This window comes from Nerophis ophidion, linkage group LG19 (assembly GCF_033978795.1).
Source record: "Nerophis ophidion isolate RoL-2023_Sa linkage group LG19, RoL_Noph_v1.0, whole genome shotgun sequence".
NCBI lineage: Eukaryota > Metazoa > Chordata > Actinopteri > Syngnathiformes > Syngnathidae > Nerophis > Nerophis ophidion.
This window is the reverse complement of record NC_084629.1, coordinates 32,785,068-32,803,638: the sequence shown is the minus strand read 5'-3', so window position 1 is coordinate 32,803,638 and position 18,571 is coordinate 32,785,068.

Sequence of the window (18,571 nt, the reverse complement as noted above, 5' to 3'; positions counted from 1 at the left end):
CACAAGTTAGTTTTTTATTCAATATAACAGTGTAACTGTCATACTAAATATGAAAGGTTTATAATCATAACTCCAAAACCAAATATGAAATTTGTCTTAAAAAGCCTTTAATATTGAATTTATGTGAGTTTTAGCAGAATCAGGTATTTTGGAAAGAATCACAAATACAAATATTAGATTTTACTGGCCTCATATTGGTCACACTCAAAATGACAGTTTTTGAAACATAACTCCAAAAATACACATGCAAAATGTCTAATAATGCCTGAAGAAATGCATCTTCGAGAGTTGTCCTGAAAAAAAAAACATTAAGTAAGGTTTGCAAAAACAAAATTTGATTTGTTACTCAATTTGACAGTAATGTACTTAGAATCCTGAGATAATGCGAAAAAAGCAATAAAAATGTACTCCAACATAATTCCTAATCCAAACGTGCAAAATGTCTAAAAATGCCTGTGATATTGAATACATGTGAGTTTTACTAGATACAGTTGTTTTTCAATGGTTTGCAAATACAAAAATGAGGTTTTACTCAATATGACTGTATACTGTAACACTCAATATGACAGTTATTTAAACATAACTCCTACACCACACATGAAACATGGCTAATAATGCATGAAATAATGCATCTTTGGGAGTTTTACTCGAAACATATGCTTTTTTAAATCTTGCAAATGCAAAAAGTAGTTTTTTTACTCAATATGACTATAATAGTCTTAGAATCCTGAGATAATGCGAAAAAAGCAATAAAAATGTATTCAAACATAACTTCTAAACAACATATGCAAAATGGCTAATAATGCCTAGAGATATGTATTTTGGTTAGTTGTACTAGAAAAATGATCTTTTGTAAGGTTTGCAAAGACACAAGTTAGTTTTTTATTCAATATAACAGTGTAACTGTCATACTAAATATGAAAGGTTTATAATCATAACTCCAAAACCAAATATGAAATTTGTCTTAAAAAGCCTTTAATATTGAATTTATGTGAGTTTTAGCAGAATCAGGTATTTTGGAAAGAATCACAAATACAAATATTAGATTTTACTGGCCTCATATTGGTCACACTCAAAATGACAGTTTTTGAAACATAACTCCAAAAATACACATGCAAAATGTCTAATAATGCCTGAAGAAATGCATCTTCGAGAGTTGTCCTGAAAAAAAAAACATTAAGTAAGGTTTGCAAAAACAAAATTTGATTTGTTACTCAATTTGACAGTAATGTACTTAGAATCCTGAGATAATGCGAAAAAAGCAATAAAAATGTACTCCAACATAATTCCTAATCCAAACGTGCAAAATGTCTAAAAATGCCTGTGATATTGAATACATGTGAGTTTTACTAGATACAGTTGTTTTTCAATGGTTTGCAAATACAAAAATGAGGTTTTACTCAATATGACTGTATACTGTAACACTCAATATGACAGTTATTTAAACATAACTCCTACACCACACATGAAACATGGCTAATAATGCATGAAATAATGCATCTTTGGGAGTTTTACTCGAAACATATGCTTTTTTAAATCTTGCAAATGCAAAAAGTAGTTTTTTTACTCAATATGACTATAATAGTCTTAGAATCCTGAGATAATGCGAAAAAAACAATAAAAATGTATTCAAACATAACTTCTAAACAACATATGCAAAATGGCTAATAATGCCTAGAGATATGTATTTTGGTTAGTTGTACTAGAAAAATGATCTTTTGTAAGGTTTGCAAAGACACAAGTTAGTTTTTTATTCAATATAACAGTGTAACTGTCATACTAAATATGAAAGGTTTATAATCATAACTCCAAAACCAAATATGAAATTTGTCTTAAAAAGCCTTTAATATTGAATTTATGTGAGTTTTAGCAGAATCAGGTATTTTGGAAAGAATCACAAATACAAATATTAGATTTTACTGGCCTCATATTGGTCACACTCAAAATGACAGTTTTTGAAACATAACTCCAAAAATACACATGCAAAATGTCTAATAATGCCTGAAGAAATGCATCTTCGAGAGTTTTCCAGAAAAAAACATTTGGTAAGGTTTGCAAAAACAAAATTTGATTTGTTACTCAATTTGACAGTAATGTACTTAGAATCCTGAGATAATCCGAAAAAAGCAATAAAAATGTATTCAAACATAATTCCCAATCCAAACGTGCAAAATGTCTAAAAATGCCTGTGATATTGAATACATGTGAGTTTTACTAGATACAGTTGTTTTTCAATGGTTTGCAAATACAAAAATGAGGTTTTACTCAATATGACTGTATACTGTAACACTCAATATGACAGTTTTTTAAACATAACTCCTACACCACACATGAAAAATGGTTAATAATAACTGAAATAATGCATCTTTGGGAGTTTTACTCGAAACATATGCTTTTTTAAATCTTGCAAATGCAAAAAGTAGTTTTTTACTCAATATGACTATAATAGTCTTAGAATCCTGAGATAATGCGAAAAAAGCAATAAAAATGTATTCAAATATAACTTCTAAACAACACATGCAAAATGGCTAATAATGCCTAGAGATATGTATTTTGGTTAGTTGTACTAGAAAAATGATCTTTTGTAAGGTTTGCAAAGACACAAGTTAGTTTTTTATTCAATATAACAGTGTAACTGTCATACTAAATAGGAAAGGTTTATAATCATAACTCCAAAACCAAATATGAAATTTGTCTTAAAAAGCCTTTAATATTGAATTTATGTGAGTTTTAGCAGAATCAGGTATTTTGGAAAGAATCACAAATACAAATATTAGATTTTACTGGCCTCATATTGGTCACACTCAAAATGACAGTTTTTGAAACATAACTCCAAAAATACACATGCAAAATGTCTAATAATGCCTGAAGAAATGCATCTTCGAGAGTTGTCCTGAAAAAAAAAACATTTGGTAAGGTTTGCAAAAACAAAATTTGATTTGTTACTCAATTTGACAGTAATGTACTTAGAATCCTGAGATAATGCGAAAAAAGCAATAAAAATGTATTCCAACATAATTCCTAATCCAATCGTGCAAAATGTCTAAAAATGCCTGTGATATTGAATACATGTGAGTTTTACTAGATACAGTTGTTTTTCAATGGTTTGCAAATACAAAAATGAGGTTTTACTCAATATGACTGTATACTGTAACACTCAATATGACAGTTATTTAAACATAACTCCTACACCACACATGAAAAATGGCTAACAATGCCTGAAATAATGCATCTCTGGGAGTTTTACTCGAAACATATGCTTTTTTAAATCTTGCAAATGCAAAAAGTAGTTTTTTTACTCAATATGACTATAATAGTCTTAGAATCCTGAGATAATGCGAAAAAAGCAATAAAAATGTATTCAAACATAACTTCTAAACAACACATGCAAAATGGCTAATAATGCCTAGAGATATGTATTTTGGTTAGTTGTACTAGAAAAATGATCTTTTGTAAGGTTTGCAAAGACAAAAGTTAGTTTTTTTATTCAATATAACAGTGTAACTGTCATACTAAACATGAAAGGTTTATAATCATAACTCTAAAACCAAATATGAAATGTATCTTAAAAAGCCTTTAATATTGAATTCATGTGAGTTTTAGCAGAATCAGGTATTTTGGAAAGAATCACAAATACAAATATTAGATTTTACTGGCCTCTTATTGGTCACACTCAAAATGACACTTTTTGAAACATAACTCCAAAAATACACATGCAAAATGTCTAATAATGCCTGAAGAAATGCATCTTCGAGAGTTTTCCAGAAAAAAACATTTGGTAAGGTTTGCAAAAACAAAATTTGATTTGTTACTCAATTTGACAGTAATGTACTTAGAATCCTGAGATAATGCGAAAAAAGCAATAAAAATGTATTCAAACATAATTCCTAATCCAAACGTGCAAAATGTCTAAAAATGCCTGTGATATTGAATACATGTGAGTTTTACTAGATACAGTTGTTTTTCAATGGTTTGCAAATACAAAAATGAGGTTTTACTCAATATAACTGTATACTGTAACACTCAATATGACAGTTATTTAAACATAACTCCTACACCACACATGAAAAATGGCTAATAATGCATGAAATAATGCATCTTTGGGAGTTTTACTCGAAACATATGCTTTTTTAAATCTTGCAAATGCAAAAAGTAGTTTTTTTTACTCAATATGACTATAATAGTCTTAGAATCCTGAGATAATGCGAAAAAAGCAATTAAAATGTATTCAAACATAACTTCTAAACAACACATGCAAAATGGCTAATAATGCCTAGAGATATGTATTTTGGTTAGTTGTACTAGAAAAATGATCTTTTGTAAGGTTTGTAAAGACACAAGTTAGTTTTTTATTCAATATAACAGTGTAACTGTCATACTAAATATGAAAGGTTTATAATCATAACTCTAAAACCAAATATGAAATGTATCTTAAAAAGCCTTTAATATTGAATTCATGTGAGTTTTAGCAGAATCAGGTATTTTGGAAAGAATCACAAATACAAATATTAGATTTTACTGGCCTCATATTGGTCACACTCAAAATGACAGTTTTTGAAACATAACTCCAAAAATACACATGCAAAATGTCTAATAATGCCTGAAGAAATGCATCTTCGAGAGTTTTCCAGAAAAAAAAAATTTGGTAAGGTTTGCAAAAACAAAATTTGATTTGTTACTCAATTTGACAGTAATGTACTTAGAATCCTGAGATAATGCGAAAAAAGCAATAAAAATGTACTCCAACATAATTCCTAATCCAAACGTGCAAAATGTCTAAAAATGCCTGTGATATTGAATACATATAAGTTTTACTAGATACAGTTGTTTTTCAATGGTTTGCAAATACAAAAATGAGGTTTTACTCAATATAACTGTATACTGTAACACTCAATATGACAGTTATTTAAACATAACTCCTACACCACACATGAAAAATGGCTAATAATAACTGAAATAATGCATCTTTGGGAGTTTTACTCGAAACATATGCTTTTTTAAATCTTGCAAATGCAAAAAGTAGTTTTTTTACTCAATATGACTATAATAGTCTTAGAATCCTGAGATAATGCGAAAAAAGCAATAATAATGTATTCAAACATAACTTCTAAACAACAAATGCAAAATGGCTAATAATGCCTAGAGATATGTATTTTGGTTAGTTGTACTAGAAAAATGATCTTTTGTAAGGTTTGCAAAGACACAAGTTAGTTTTTTATTCAATATAACAGTGTAACTGTCATACTAAATATGACAGTTACACTCCAAAACCAAATATGAAATTTGTCTTAAAAAGCCTTTAATATTGAATTTATGTGAGTTTTAGCAGAATCAGGTATTTTGGAAAGAATCACAAATACAAATATTAGATTTTACTGGCCTCATATTGGTCACACTCAAAATGACAGTTTTTGAAACATAACTCCAAAAATACACATGCAAAATGTCTAATAATGCCTGAAGAAATGCCTCTTCGAGAGTTTTCCAGAAAAAAAAAATTTGGTAAGGTTTGCAAAAACAAAATTTGATTTGTTACTCAATTTGACAGTAATGTACTTAGAATCCTGAGATAATGCGAAAAAAGCAATAAAAATGTACTCCAACATAATTCCTAATCCAAACGTGCAAAATGTCTAAAAATGCCTGTGATATTGAATGCATATAAGTTTTACTAGATACAGTTGTTTTTCAATGGTTTGCAAATACAAAAATGAGGTTTTACTCAATATGACTGTATACTGTAACACTCAATATGACAGTTATTTAAACACAACTCCTACACCACACATGAAAAATAGCTAATAATGCCTGAAATAATGCAATATTTGGGAGTTTTACTCCAAACATATGCTTTTTTAAATCTTGCAAATGCAAAAAGTATTTTTTTACTCAATATGACTATGATAGTCTTAGAATCCTGAGATAATGCGAAAAAAGCAATGAAAATGTATTCAAACATAACTTCTAAAAAACAAATGCAAAATGGCTAATAATGCCTAGAGATATGTATTTTGGTTAGTTGTACTAGAAAACTGATCTTTTGTAAGGTTTGCAAAGACACAAGTTAGTTTTTTATTCAATATAACAGTGTAACTGTCATACTAAATATGAAAGGTTTATAATCATAACTCCAAAACCAAATATGAAATTTGTCTTAAAAAGCCTTTAATATTGAATTTATGTGAGTTTTAGCAGAATCAGGTATTTTGGAAAGAATCACAAATACAAATATTAGATTTTACTGGCCTCATATTGGTCACACTCAAAATGACAGTTTTTGAAACATAACTCCAAAAATACACATGCAAAATGTCTAATAATGCCTGAAGAAATGCATCTTCGAGGGTTGTCCTGAAAAAAAAAACATTTGGTAAGGTTTGCAAAAACAAAATTTGATTTGTTACTCAATTTGACAGTAATGTACTTAGAATCCTGAGATAATGCGAAAAAAGCAATAAAAATGTATTCAAACATAACTCCTAATCCAAACTTGCAAAATGTCTAAAAATGCCTGTGATATTGAATACATGTGAGTTCTACTGGATACAGTTGTTTTTCAATGGTTTGCAAATACAAAAATGAGGTTTTACTAAATATAACTGTATACTGTAACACTCAATATGACAGTTATTTAAACATAACTCCTACACCACACATGAAAAATGGCTAATAATGCCTGAAATAATGCATCTTTGGGAGTTTTACTCGAAACATATGCTTTTTTAAATCTTGCAAATGCAAAAAGTAGTTTTTTTACTCAATATTATTATAATAGTCTTAGAATCCTGAGATAATGCGAAAAAAGCAATAAAAATGTATTCAAACATAACTTCTAAACAACACATGCAAAATGGCTAATAATGCCTAGAGATATGTTTTTTTGTTAGTTGTACTAGAAAAAATATCTTTTGTAAGGTTTGCAAAGACACAAGTTAGTTTTTTAATTCAATATAACAGTGTAACTGTCATACTAAATATGAAAGGTTTATAATCATAACTCCAAAACCAAATATGAAATGTGTCTTAAAAAGCCTTTAATATTGAATTTATGTGAGTTTTAGCAGAATCAGGTATTTTGGAAAGAATCACAAATACAAATATTAGATTTTACTGGCCTCATATTGGTCACACTCAAAATGACAGTTTTTGAAACATAACTCCAAAAATACACATGCAAAATGTCTAATAATGCCTGAAGAAATGCATCTTCGAGAGTTTTCCAGAAAAAAAACATTTGGTAAGGTTTGCAAAAACAAAATTTGATTTGTTACTCAATTTGACAGTAATGTACTTAGAATCCTGAGATAATGCGAAAAAAGCAATAAAAATGTATTCAAACATAATTCCTAATCCAAACGTGCAAAAAGTCTAAAAATGCCTGTGATATTGAATACATGTGAGTTTTACTAGATACAGTTGTTTTTCAATGGTTTGCAAATACAAAAATGAGGTTTTACTCAATATAACTGTATACTGTAACACTCAATATGACAGTTATTTAAACATAACTCCTACACCACACATGAAAAATGGCTAATAATAACTGAAATAATGCATCTTTGGGAGTTTTACTCGAAACATATGCTTTTTTAAATCTTGCAAATGCAAAAAGTAGTTTTTTTACTCAATATGACTATAATGGTCTTAGAATCCTGAGATAATGCGAAAAAAGCAATAAAAATGTATTCAAACATAACTTCTAAACAACACATGCAAAATGGCTAATAATGCCTAAAGATACGTTTTTTTGTTAGTTGTACTAGAAAAATGATCTTTTGTAAGGTTTGCAAAGACACAAGTTAGTTTTTTTATTCAATATAACAGTGTAACTGTCATACTAAATATGAAAGGTTTATAATCATAACTCCAAAACCAAATATGAAATGTGTCTTAAAAAGCCTTTAATATTGAATTTATGTGAGTTTTAGCAGAATCAGGTATTTTGGAAAGAATCACAAATACAAATATTAGATTTTACTGGCCTCATATTGGTCACACTCAAAATGACAGTTTTTGAAAAATAACTCCAAAAATACACATGCAAAATGTCTAATAATGCCTGAAGAAATGCATCTTCGAGAGTTTTCCAGAAAAAAAACATTTGGTAAGGTTTGCAAAAACAAAATTTGATTTGTTACTCAATTTGACAGTAATGTACTTAGAATCCTGAGATAATGCGGAAAAAGCAATAAAAATGTATTCAAACATAATTCCCAATCCAAACGTGCAAAATGTCTAAAAATGCCTGTGATATTGAATACATGTGAGTTTTACTAGATACAGTTGTTTTTCAATGGTTTGCAAATACAAAAATGAGGTTTTACTCAATATGACTGTATACTGTAACACTCAATATGACAGTTTTTTAAACATAACTCCTACACCACACATGAAAAATGGTTAATAATAACTGAAATAATGCATCTTTGGGAGTTTTACTCGAAACATATGCTTTTTTAAATCTTGCAAATGCAAAAAGTAGTTTTTTACTCAATATGACTATAATAGTCTTAGAATCCTGAGATAATGCGAAAAAAGCAATAAAAATGTATTCAAATATAACTTCTAAACAACACATGCAAAATGGCTAATAATGCCTAGAGATATGTATTTTGGTTAGTTGTACTAGAAAAATGATCTTTTGTAAGGTTTGCAAAGACACAAGTTAGTTTTTTATTCAATATAACAGTGTAACTGTCATACTAAATATGAAAGGTTTATAATCATAACTCCAAAACCAAATATGAAATTTGTCTTAAAAAGCCTTTAATATTGAATTTATGTGAGTTTTAGCAGAATCAGGTATTTTGGAAAGAATCACAAATACAAATATTAGATTTTACTGGCCTCATATTGGTCACACTCAAAATGACAGTTTTTGAAACATAACTCCAAAAATACACATGCAAAATGTCTAATAATGCCTGAAGAAATGCCTCTTCGAGAGTTTTCCAGAAAAAAAAATTTTGGTAAGGTTTGCAAAAACAAAATTTGATTTGTTACTCAATTTGACAGTAATGTACTTAGAATCCTGAGATAATGCGAAAAAAGCAATAAAAATGTACTCCAACATAATTCCTAATCCAAACGTGCAAAATGTCTAAAAATGCCTGTGATATTGAATGCATATAAGTTTTACTAGATACAGTTGTTTTTCAATGGTTTGCAAATACAAAAATGAGGTTTTACTCAATATGACTGTATACTGTAACACTCAATATGACAGTTATTTAAACACAACTCCTACACCACACATGAAAAATAGCTAATAATGCCTGAAATAATGCATCTTTGGGAGTTTTACTCGAAACATATGCTTTTTTAAATCTTGCAAATGCAAAAAGTATTTTTTTACTCAATATGACTATGATAGTCTTAGAATCCTGAGATAATGCGAAAAAAGCAATGAAAATGTATTCAAACATAACTTCTAAACAACAAATGCAAAATGGCTAATAATGCCTAGAGATATGTATTTTGGTTAGTTGTACTAGAAAACTGATCTTTTGTAAGGTTTGCAAAGACACAAGTTAGTTTTTTTATTCAATATAACAGTGTAACTGTCATACTAAATATGAAAGGTTTATAATCATAACTCCAAAACCAAATATGAAATTTGTCTTAAAAAGCCTTTAATATTGAATTTATGTGAGTTTTAGCAGAATCAGGTATTTTGGAAAGAATCACAAATACAAATATTAGATTTTACTGGCCTCATATTGGTCACACTCAAAATGACAGTTTTTGAAACATAACTCCAAAAATACACATGCAAAATGTCTAATAATGCCTGAAGAAATGCATCTTCGAGAGTTGTCCTGAAAAAAAAAACATTTGGTAAGGTTTGCAAAAACAAAATTTGATTTGTTACTCAATTTGACAGTAATGTACTTAGAATCCTGAGATAATGCGAAAAAAGCAATAAAAATGTATTCAAACATAATTCCTAATCCAAACTTGCAAAATGTCTAAAAATGCCTGTGATATTGAATACATGTGAGTTTTACTGGATACAGTTGTTTTTCAATGGTTTGCAAATACAAAAATGAGGTTTTACTAAATATAACTGTGTACTGTAACACTCAATATGACAGTTATTTAAACATAACTCCTACACCACACATGAAAAATGGCTAATAATGCCTGAAATAATGCATCTTTGGGAGTTTTACTCGAAACATATGCTTTTTTAAATCTTGCAAATGCAAAAAGTAGTTTTTTTACTCAATATTATTATAATAGTCTTAGAATCCTGAGATAATGCGAAAAAAGCAATAAAAATGTATTCAAACATAACTTCTAAACAACACATGCAAAATGGCTAATAATGCCTAGAGATATGTTTTTTTGTTAGTTGTACTAGAAAAAATATCTTTTGTAAGGTTTGCAAAGACACAAGTTAGTTTTTTAATTCAATATAACAGTGTAACTGTCATACTAAATATGAAAGGTTTATAATCATAACTCCAAAACCAAATATGAAATTTGTCTTAAAAAGCCTTTAATATTGAATTTATGTGAGTTTTAGCAGAATCAGGTATTTTGGAAAGAATCACAAATACAAATATTAGATTTTACTGGCCTCATATTGGTCACACTCAAAATGACAGTTTTTGAAACATAACTCCAAAAATACACATGCAAAATGTCTAATAATGCCTGAAGAAATGCATCTTCGAGAGTTTTCCAGAAAAAAAACATTTGGTAAGGTTTGCAAAAACAAAATTTGATTTGTTACTCAATTTGACAGTAATGTACTTAGAATCCTGAGATAATGCGAAAAAAGCAATAAAAATGTATTCAAACATAATTCCTAATCCAAACGTGCAAAATGTCTAAAAATGCCTGTGATATTGAATACATGTGTGTTTTACTAGATACAGTTGTTTTTCAATGGTTTGCAAATACAAAAATGAGGTTTTACTCTATATAACTGTATACTGTAACACTCAATATGACAGTTATTTAAACATAACTCCTACACCACACATGAAAAATGGCTAATAATAACTGAAATAATGCATCTTTGGGAGTTTTACTCGAAACATATGCTTTTTTAAATCTTGCAAATGCAAAAAGTAGTTTTTTTACTCAATATGACTATAATGGTCTTAGAATCCTGAGATAATGCGAAAAAAGCAATAAAAATGTATTCAAACATAACTTCTAAACAACACATGCAAAATGGCTAATAATGCCTAAAGATACGTTTTTTTGTTAGTTGTACTAGAAAAATGATCTTTTGTAAGGTTTGCAAAGACACAAGTTAGTTTTTTTATTCAATATAACAGTGTAACTGTCATACTAAATATGAAAGGTTTATAATCATAACTCCAAAACCAAATATGAAATGTGTCTTAAAAAGCCTTTAATATTGAATTTATGTGAGTTTTAGCAGAATCAGGTATTTTGGAAAGAATCACAAATACAAATATTAGATTTTACTGGCCTCATATTGGTCACACTCAAAATGACAGTTTTTGAAAAATAACTCCAAAAATACACATGCAAAATGTCTAATAATGCCTGAAGAAATGCATCTTCGAGAGTTTTCCAGAAAAAAAACATTTGGTAAGGTTTGCAAATACAAAATTTGATTTGTTACTCAATTTGACAGTAATGTACTTAGAATCCTGAGATAATGCGAAAAAAGCAATAAAAATGTATTCAAACATAACTCCTAATCCAAATGTGCAAAATGTCTAAAAATGCCTGTGATATTTAATTCATATAAGTTTTACTAGATACAGTTGTTTTTCAATGGTTTTCAAATTCAAAAATGAGGTTTTACTCAATATGACTGTATACTGTAACACTCAATATGACAGTTATTTAAACATAACTCCTACACCACACATGAAAAATAGCTAATAATGCCTGAAATAATGCATCTTTGGGAGTTTTACTCGAAACATATGCTTTTTTAAATCTTGCAAATGCAAAAAGTAGTTTTTTACTCAATATGACTATAATAGTCTTAGAATCCTGAGATAATGCGAAAAAAGCAATACAAATGTATTCAAACATAACTTCTAAACAACAAATGCAAAATGGCTAATAATGCCTAGAGATATTTATTTCGGTTAGTTGTACTAGAAAAATGATCTTTTGTAAGGTTTGCAAAGACACAAGTTAGTTTTTTATTCAATATAACAGTGTAACTGTCATACTAAATATGAAAGGTTTATAATCATAATTCCAAAACCAAATATGAAATTTGTCTTAAAAAGCCTTTAATATTGAATTTATGTGAGTTTTAGCAGAATCAGGTATTTTGGAAAGAATCACAAATACAAATATTAGATTTTACTGGCCTCATATTGGTCACACTCAAAATGACAGTTTTTGAAACATAACTCCAAAAATACACATGCAAAATGTCTAATAATGCCTGAAGAAATGCATCTTCGAGAGTTGTCCTGAAAAAAAAAACATTAAGTAAGGTTTGCAAAAACAAAATTTGATTTGTTACTCAATTTGACAGTAATGTACTTAGAATCCTGAGATAATGCGAAAAAAGCAATAAAAATGTACTCCAACATAATTCCTAATCCAAACGTGCAAAATGTCTAAAAATGCCTGTGATATTGAATACATGTGAGTTTTACTAGATACCGTTGTTTTTCAATGGTTTGCAAATACAAAAATGAGGTTTTACTCAATATGACTGTATACTGTAACACTCAATATGACAGTTATTTAAACATAACTCCTACACCACACATGAAACATGGCTAATAATGCATGAAATAATGCATCTTTGGGAGTTTTACTCGAAACATATGCTTTTTTAAATCTTGCAAATGCAAAAAGTAGTTTTTTTACTCAATATGACTATAATAGTCTTAGAATCCTGAGATAATGCGAAAAAAGCAATAAAAATGTATTCAAACATAACTTCTAAACAACATATGCAAAATGGCTAATAATGCCTAGAGATATGTATTTTGGTTAGTTGTACTAGAAAAATGATCTTTTGTAAGGTTTGCAAAGACATAAGTTAGTTTTTTATTCAATATAACAGTGTAACTGTCATACTAAATATGAAAGGTTTATAATCATAACTCCAAAACCAAATATGACATTTGTCTTAAAAAGCCTTTAATATTGAATTTATGTGAGTTTTAGCAGAATCAGGTATTTTGGAAAGAATCACAAATACAAATATTAGATTTTACTGGCCTCATATTGGTCACACTCAAAATGACAGTTTTTGAAACATAACTCCAAAAATACACATGCAAAATGTCTAATAATGCCTGAAGAAATGCATCTTCGAGAGTTGTCCTGAAAAAAAAAACATTAAGTAAGGTTTGCAAAAACAAAATTTGATTTGTTACTCAATTTGACAGTAATGTACTTAGAATCCTGAGATAATGCGAAAAAAGCAATAAAAATGTACTCCAACATAATTCCTAATCCAAACGTGCAAAATGTCTAAAAATGCCTGTGATATTGAATACATGTGAGTTTTACTAGATACAGTTGTTTTTCAATGGTTTGCAAATACAAAAATGAGGTTTTACTCAATATGACTGTATACTGTAACACTCAATATGACAGTTATTTAAACATAACTCCTACACCACACATGAAACATGGCTAATAATGCATGAAATAATGCATCTTTGGGAGTTTTACTCGAAACATATGCTTTTTTAAATCTTGCAAATGCAAAAAGTAGTTTTTTTACTCAATATGACTATAATAGTCTTAGAATCCTGAGATAATGCGAAAAAAACAATAAAAATGTATTCAAACATAACTTCTAAACAACATATGCAAAATGGCTAATAATGCCTAGAGATATGTATTTTGGTTAGTTGTACTAGAAAAATGATCTTTTGTAAGGTTTGCAAAGACACAAGTTAGTTTTTTATTCAATATAACAGTGTAACTGTCATACTAAATATGAAAGGTTTATAATCATAACTCCAAAACCAAATATGAAATTTGTCTTAAAAAGCCTTTAATATTGAATTTATGTGAGTTTTAGCAGAATCAGGTATTTTGGAAAGAATCACAAATACAAATATTAGATTTTACTGGCCTCATATTGGTCACACTCAAAATGACAGTTTTTGAAACATAACTCCAAAAATACACATGCAAAATGTCTAATAATGCCTGAAGAAATGCATCTTCGAGAGTTTTCCAGAAAAAAACATTTGGTAAGGTTTGCAAAAACAAAATTTGATTTGTTACTCAATTTGACAGTAATGTACTTAGAATCCTGAGATAATCCGAAAAAAGCAATAAAAATGTATTCAAACATAATTCCCAATCCAAACGTGCAAAATGTCTAAAAATGCCTGTGATATTGAATACATGTGAGTTTTACTAGATACAGTTGTTTTTCAATGGTTTGCAAATACAAAAATGAGGTTTTACTCAATATGACTGTATACTGTAACACTCAATATGACAGTTTTTTAAACATAACTCCTACACCACACATGAAAAATGGTTAATAATAACTGAAATAATGCATCTTTGGGAGTTTTACTCGAAACATATGCTTTTTTAAATCTTGCAAATGCAAAAAGTAGTTTTTTACTCAATATGACTATAATAGTCTTAGAATCCTGAGATAATGCGAAAAAAGCAATAAAAATGTATTCAAATATAACTTCTAAACAACACATGCAAAATGGCTAATAATGCCTAGAGATATGTATTTTGGTTAGTTGTACTAGAAAAATGATCTTTTGTAAGGTTTGCAAAGACACAAGTTAGTTTTTTATTCAATATAACAGTGTAACTGTCATACTAAATAGGAAAGGTTTATAATCATAACTCCAAAACCAAATATGAAATTTGTCTTAAAAAGCCTTTAATATTGAATTTATGTGAGTTTTAGCAGAATCAGGTATTTTGGAAAGAATCACAAATACAAATATTAGATTTTACTGGCCTCATATTGGTCACACTCAAAATGACAGTTTTTGAAACATAACTCCAAAAATACACATGCAAAATGTCTAATAATGCCTGAAGAAATGCCTCTTCGAGAGTTTTCCAGAAAAAAAAATTTTGGTAAGGTTTGCAAAAACAAAATTTGATTTGTTACTCAATTTGACAGTAATGTACTTAGAATCCTGAGATAATGCGAAAAAAGCAATAAAAATGTACTCCAACATAATTCCTAATCCAAACGTGCAAAATGTCTAAAAATGCCTGTGATATTGAATGCATATAAGTTTTACTAGATACAGTTGTTTTTCAATGGTTTGCAAATACAAAAATGAGGTTTTACTCAATATGACTGTATACTGTAACACTCAATATGACAGTTTTTTAAACATAACTCCTACACCACACATGAAAAATGGTTAATAATAACTGAAATAATGCATCTTTGGGAGTTTTACTCGAAACATATGCTTTTTTAAATCTTGCAAATGCAAAAAGTAGTTTTTTTACTCAATATGACTATAATGGTCTTAGAATCCTGAGATAATGCGAAAAAAGCAATAAAAATGTATTCAAACATAACTTCTAAACAACACATGCAAAATGGCTAATAATGCCTAAAGATACGTTTTTTTGTTAGTTGTACTAGAAAAATGATCTTTTGTAAGGTTTGCAAAGACACAAGTTAGTTTTTTTATTCAATATAACAGTGTAACTGTCATACTAAATATGAAAGGTTTATAATCATAACTCCAAAACCAAATATGAAATGTGTCTTAAAAAGCCTTTAATATTGAATTTATGTGAGTTTTAGCAGAATCAGGTATTTTGGAAAGAATCACAAATACAAATATTAGATTTTACTGGCCTCATATTGGTCACACTCAAAATGACAGTTTTTGAAAAATAACTCCAAAAATACACATGCAAAATGTCTAATAATGCCTGAAGAAATGCATCTTCGAGAGTTTTCCAGAAAAAAAACATTTGGTAAGGTTTGCAAATACAAAATTTGATTTGTTACTCAATTTGACAGTAATGTACTTAGAATCCTGAGATAATGCGAAAAAAGCAATAAAAATGTATTCAAACATAACTCCTAATCCAAATGTGCAAAATGTCTAAAAATGCCTGTGATATTTAATTCATATAAGTTTTACTAGATACAGTTGTTTTTCAATGGTTTTCAAATTCAAAAATGAGGTTTTACTCAATATGACTGTATACTGTAACACTCAATATGACAGTTATTTAAACATAACTCCTACACCACACATGAAAAATAGCTAATAATGCCTGAAATAATGCATCTTTGGGAGTTTTACTCGAAACATATGCTTTTTTAAATCTTGCAAATGCAAAAAGTAGTTTTTTTACTCAATATGACTATAATAGTCTTAGAATCCTGAGATAATGCGAAAAAAGCAATAAAAATGTATTCAAACATAACTTCTAAACAACACATGCAAAATGGCTAATAATGCCTAGAGATATGTTTTTTTGTTAGTTGTACTAGAAAAATGATCTTTTGTAAGGTTTGCAAAGACACAAGTTAGTTTTTTAATTCAATATAACAGTGTAACTGTCATACTAAATATGAAAGGTTTATAATCATAACTCCAAAACCAAATATGAAATTTGTCTTAAAAAGCCTTTAATATTGAATTTATGTGAGTTTTAGCAGAATCAGGTATTTTGGAAAGAATCACAAATACAAATATTAGATTTTACTGGCCTCATATTGGTCACACTCAAAATGACAGTTTTTGAAACATAACTCCAAAAATACACATGCAAAATGTCTAATAATGCCTGAAGAAATGCATCTTCGAGAGTTGTCCTGAAAAAAAAAACATTTGGTAAGGTTTGCAAAAACAAAATTTGATTTGTTACTCAATTTGACAGTAATGTACTTAGAATCCTGAGATAATGCGAAAAAAGCAATAAAAATGTATTCAAACATAATTCCTAATCCAAACGTGCAAAATGTCTAAAAATGCCTGTGATATTGAATACATGTGAGTTTTACTAGATACAGTTGTTTTTCAATGGTTTGCAAATACAAAAATGAGGTTTTACTCAATATAACTGTATACTGTAACACTCAATATGACAGTTATTTAAACATAACTCCTACACCACACATGAAAAATGGCTAATAATAACTGAAATAATGCATCTTTGGGAGTTTTACTCGAAACATATGCTTTTTTAAATCTTGCAAATGCAAAAATTAGTTTTTTTTACTCAATATGACTATAATAGTCTTAGAATCCTGAGATAATGCGAAAAAAGCAATAATAATGTATTCAAACATAACTTCTAAACAACAAATGCAAAATGGCTAATAATGCCTAGAGATATGTATTTTGGTTAGTTGTACTAGAAAAATGATCTTTTGTAAGGTTTGCAAAGACACAAGTTAGTTTTTTATTCAATATAACAGTGTAACTGTCATACTAAATATGACAGTTACACTCCAAAACCAAATATGAAATTTGTCTTAAAAAGCCTTTAATATTGAATTTATGTGAGTTTTAGCAGAATCAGGTATTTTGGAAAGAATCACAAATACAAATATTAGATTTTACTGGCCTCTTATTGGTCACACTCAAAATGACAGTTTTTGAAACATAACTCCAAAAATACACATGCAAAATGTCTAATAATGCCTGAAGAAATGCATCTTCGAGAGTTTTCCAGAAAAAAACATTTGGTAAGGTTTGCAAAAACAAAATTTGATTTGTTACTCAATTTGACAGTAATGTACTTAGAATCCTGAGATAATGCGAAAAAAGCAATAAAAATGTATTCAAACATAATTCCTAATCCAAACGTGCAAAATGTCTAAAAATGCCTGTGATATTGAATACATGTGAGTTTTACTAGATACAGTTGTTTTTTCAATGGTTTGCAAATACAAAAATGAGGTTTTACTCAATATAACTGTATACTGTAACACTCAATATGACAGTTATTTAAACATAACTCCTACACCACACATGAAAAATGGCTAATAATGCATGAAATAATGCATCTTTGGGAGTTTTACTCGAAACATATGCTTTTTTAAATCTTGCAAATGCAAAAAGTAGTTTTTTTACTCAATATGACTATAATAGTCTTAGAATCCTGAGATAATGCGAAAAAAGCAATAAAAATGTATTCAAACATAACTTCTAAACAACACATGCAAAATGGCTAATAATGCCTAGAGATATGTATTTTGGTTAGTTGTACTAGAAAAATTATCTTTTGTAAGGTTTGCAAAGACACAAGTTAGTTTTTTATTCAATATAACAGTGTAACTGTCATACTAAATATGAAAGGTTTATAATCATAACTCCAAAACCAAATATGAAATGTGTCTTAAAAAGCCTTTAATATTGAATTTATGTGAGTTTTAGCAGAATCAGGTATTTTGGAAAGAATCACAAATACAGGTATTAGATTTTACTGGCCTCATATTGGTCACACTCAAAATGACAGTTTTTTAAACATAACTCCAAAAATACACATGCAAAATGTCTAATAATGCCTGAAGAAATGCATCTTCGAGAGTTTTCCAGAAAAAAAACATTAGGTAAGGTTTGCAAAAACAAAATTTGATTTGTTACTCAATTTGACAGTAATGTACTTAGAATCCTGAGATAATGCG